We start from the raw sequence: 5,050 nt of genomic DNA, 5'->3' as shown, positions 1-5,050 counted from the left end.
TGATCTCCTATTTTCACATGGGATGTGTCATGTCTGAGAGGATCCTATATGCACCAGGTCCCGGTTGTGCATGCCTTTGTTGTAGTGGTTACACTGATGTCTGGATTGCAAGTGCCTGTGGAATAGCCATAGAACCAGGTACTGGAGCACATGTACTCACGGAGCAGTAGTCGTTCCAGAGTCTGGAGTATTAGCTAGCCTGCAAGGGCAGGTTTTGGTATCTGAGATGTTGGTACACACAGAAAAGTTGAGGTTCTGAGATATGAAATATACATAGGTTTATGTGGGGAGAAGGTGGCTGGTAGATCTGGTCTCAGGAAAGCAAAACAACAGTTCTTTAAGTAGTATCTCCCTCCTTAGCAGGTCCGTGGTGGTGCTGCTTCATGATGTCAGTGGTGATAGCTGCTGGTGTCCTCTGTGGAACAAGCTGCTTGGTTCCATGCTGATGAAAACTGCAGGGAGTCTGTGGTTCTCAGAATGGCAAAACTCCTTAGTGGTAAAGATTGCCCAGGTCCTCCACAGAGAAAGCCACTGGGAACGATGGTGAAATCTGCTGTGGGTCTGATACTGATAAAGCCCACTCTTGTTCTTGGTTCCTAGTCAGCTCCAAAGGTCTTGGCTAAGCTGATCTCCTCAGAGATGCTTTCCCCATTTTTTTTGTAGTTATTCTCCATTTTTTGCTTCACCATGTTGCTCTAAGTTCTTAATTTGACTCTTGTGCCCTCCTACTGCTATTTTTGTTCGTGGATAGCTGTTTCATTTTTGGATGGCAGATGAAGGTTGGTATCTCCTGCTCTGCCATCTTGTTGAGTTCACTCCTTCTGTTAACCTCTAGTCCTAAGTTCACTGGTGTGCTTTATATTTCCAAGAGATTTTGAGGTTTTGTTTCAATTATTATTTAAATACAACCTCTCTTTTTGTGTAATGTGTCACTACTGAGGAATATATTCATAAAGCATGAGCTTTGGTTGTTTTAGTTATTAATAAAATAAGACTTTGATTCAGTGCCATGGAAATGAACTAATAGGGTAATAACTAATTGTCAGATGTAATGAGATTAAGAACAGAGAGAACTTCCCACATAAATGATATATTTACACCAAGTGAATATCAACAATCTCATGGCAAATGAAGGTTTTACTGTAGTTCAATTAAAGAAAATATATGGAAGACTGAATAATCTCACAGCATATAGTAGGAATAGTAAACTTAAATAATGCTGGGCATTCACTTTCACTAACACATTCAAATTACATATTCATCTTTGCACATACCAACCATCAATACTTCATTACCAGTAAGTAATAAGTAGTGATTATTCAATAAAGAATGTTTTATTAAATGTTATTTTCATATGTTTTAGTATTATAGCTTAAGGTGCTAATAAATTGATTCATCAAAATAATGGACTGATTGAATAGACAGATAGGTCAATGGAAGTGGATAGAGAGCCCAGAAATAAACCCACACTTATGTAGTCATAAATATAAGAAGAAAGAGGCAAAAATATACAATGGGGAAAAAACAGTCTTCTCAAAAAATGGTGTTTTGAAAATTGGACAGCTAAATGCAAAAAATTAAACTGGACCACTTTCTTACATCATACACGAAAATAAACTCAAGAAAGGTTAAAAGCATAAATGTGAAACATGAAATCATAAGCTCCTAAAAGAAAGCATAGGTAGTAATCTCTTGGACAGCATAGAGAATATGTCAATACTACTGTAATAACTTTGTATGTTGATAGATGGTAACTGGAATTATCGTGGAGATCCTTTCATAATATATAAAAATATTAAATCACTCTGATGTACACCTAAACCTAAGGGTATTGTATGTCTATACTTCAATAAAAAGCATTCTAAGTAGGCAGTTATTTTCTTTCAAAAGTGATAATATTTCATTGGTTACTTTTTCTCTATTACTGCTATAGAGAAATCTCCTATTTCTTATTTGTATGTATTCTGTCTTTTATTTCTGATTTATTTTAAGATCTTATCATATTTGATGTGCAGTTTCTCTATGGTGTGTGTAGGCTTGAATTTAGTTCTATTTCTCTTTCTCAGTTTAAACTTTATGTTTCTGTGTATTCGTGTTTTTCATCAATTCTGGAAAACTATAAGCCATTATACTTTATATAACTATGTTTTTTGGTTTGTTTTTTCTTTTTTTAAATTTTATTATGTTATGTTAGTCACCATACAATACATCATTAGTTTTTGACGTGGTGATCCACGATCCATTGTTTTTGTATAACACCCAGTGCTCCATGCAGTATGTGCCCTCCTTAATACCCATCATTGGGCTATCCAATACCGCATCTCTCTCCCCTCTAAAACCCTGTTTGTTTCTCAGAGTCCATAGTCTCTCATGGTTCATCTCTCCCTCCAGTCACCCCATTTTCCCCTTCCTTCTCCTAATGTCCTCTATGCTATTCCTTATGTTCCACAAATAAGTGAAACAATATGATAATTGACATTCTCTGCTTGACTTCTTTCACTTAGCATAATCCCCTCCAGTCCTATCCATGTTGAGGTAAAAGTTGGGTATTCATCCTTTCTGATGGCTGAGTCATATTCCATTGTATATATGGACCACATCTTCTTGATCCATTCATCTCTTAAAGGGCATCTTGGCTCTTTCCACAGTTTGGCTATTGCGGATATTGCTGCTATGAACATTGGGGTGTATATGGCCCTTCTTTTCACTATATCTGTGTCTTTGGGGTAAATAACCAGGAGTGCAATTACTGGGTCATAGGGTAGCTCTATTTTTAAATTTTTGAGGAACCTCCACACTGTTTTCCAAAGTGGCTGTACCAAATTGTGTTCCATCAACAGTGAAAAAGGTTCCCCTTTCTCCACAACCTCTCCAAAATTTGTTGTTTCTTTCCCTGTCCATTTCTGCCATTCAGACTGGTGTAAGATGGTATCTCAATGTGGTTTTTATTTGAATTTCCCTGATGGTTAATGATGATGAACATTTTTTTCATGTGTCTGGTAGCCATTTCTATGTCTTCTTCAGAGAAGTGTCTTTTCATGTCTTCTGGCCACTTTTTGACTTGATTATTTGTTTTTTGGGTGTTTAGTTGGAGAAATTCTTTATAGATCTTGCATACCAGCCCTTTATCTGTAGTGTCATTTGCAAATACTTCTACCATTCTGTGGGTTGACTCTTTGTTTTGTCGACTGTTTCCTTTGCTGTGCAGAAGCTTTTTATCTGGATGAAGTCCCAAAAGTTCATTTTTGCTTTTGTTTCACTAGCTTTTGGAGATGTCTCTTGAAAGAAGTTGTTGTGGGAGATGTCAAAGAGGTTACTGCCTATGTTCTCCTCTAGGATTTTGATGGATTCTTGTCTCACATTGAGGTTTTTCATCCATTTTGAGTTTATCTTTGTGTATGCTCTTAGAAAATGGTCGAGTTTCATTCTTCTGCTTGTGGCTGACCAATTTTCCCAGCACCATTTAAAGAAGAGACTGTCTTTTTTCGATTGCATATTATTTCCTGCTCTGTGGAAGATTATTTGACCTTAGAGTTGAGGGTCCGTATCTGGGCTCTCTATTCTCTTCCATTGGTCTATATGTCTGTTTTTTCTTCCAGTACTATGGTGTCTTGGTGATCACAGCTTTGTAATATAGCTTGAAAACGGCCAACGTGATGCTCCCAGCTTTGTTTTTCTTTTTTCACATTTCCTTGGCGATTTGGGGGTCTTTCCTGATTCCATACAAATATTAGGATGGTTTGTTCCAGCACTTCGAAAAATGTCATTGGAATTTTGACTGGGATGGCATTGAAGGTATAGATTGCTCTGGGTAGCATAGACATTTTAACAATGTTTATTCTTCAAATCCATGAGCATGGAAAGTTTTTCCATCTTTTGTGTTTTCTTCAATTTCTTTCATGAGTGTTCATTGTTCTTAGAGTATAGATACTTTCTTCTTTGGTTGGGATTATTCCGATGTATCTTATGGTTTTTGGTGCTATTGTAAATGGAATCAATTCTCTAATTTCTCTTTCTACAGTTGCGTTGTTAGTGGATAAGAAAGCAACCGATTTCTGTGCATTGATTTTGTATCCTGTCACATTACTGAATTGCTGTATGAGTTCTAATAATTTGAAGGTGGAGTCTTTTGGGTTTTCCACATAAAGTATCATGTCATCTGTGAAAAGAGAGTTTGACTTTTTCTTTGCCAATTTGAATACCTTTTATTTCTTTTTGTTGTCTGATTGCTCTTGCTAAGAATTCTAGTACTATGTTGAACAATAGTGGCGAGAGTGGGCATCCTTGACATGTTCCTGATCTTAAGGGAAAGGCTCTCAGCGTTTCCCCACTGAGGATGATATTCGCTGTGGGTTTTTCATAGATGGAATTTATGAACTTGAATAATGTTCCCTCTATCCCTACACTCTGAAGAGTTTTAAACAGGAAAGCATGCTGTATTTTTTCAAATGCTTTTTCTACATCAATTGAGAGGACCATATGGTTCTTCCCTCTCCTCTTACTAATGTGTTTTATCACATTGATTGATTGGCAAATGTTGAACCACCCTTGTATCCTGGGGATAAATCCCACTTGGTTGTGGTGGATGATCCTTTTAATGTATTGTTGGATCCTATTAGCTAGGATTTTGTTGAGGATTTTGGAATCCGTATTCATCAGGGATATTGGTCTGAAATTCTCCTTTTTGAAGTGGTCTTTGCCTGGTTTGGGGATCAAAGTAATGGTGGCCACATAGAATGGATCTGGAGGCTTTCCTTCTGTTTCTACTTTTTGAAAGAGCTTTAGAATAGGTATTATTTCCTCTATGAATGTTTGGTAGAATTCCCCATGGAAACCATCAGGCTCTTGACTCTTGTTTTTGGAAGTTTTTTGATCACTACTTCAATCTCGTTACTGGTTATTGGCCTATTCAGGTTGTCAATTTCTTCCTGTTTCAGTCTTGACAGCCTACAGGTTTCCAGGAAGGCCTCCATTTCATCCAGATTGCTCAGTTTATTGGCATATAGTTGTTGATAATAATTTCTAATAATTGTTTCTATGTCCTTGGTGT

The sequence above is a fragment of the Eumetopias jubatus genome, unplaced genomic scaffold (genome assembly GCF_037043125.1).
Source record: "Eumetopias jubatus isolate StellerSeaLion01/CBP00866 unplaced genomic scaffold, mEumJub1_p1.0 scaffold_11, whole genome shotgun sequence".
NCBI lineage: Eukaryota > Metazoa > Chordata > Mammalia > Carnivora > Otariidae > Eumetopias > Eumetopias jubatus.
This window is presented reverse-complemented; position numbering follows the sequence as displayed.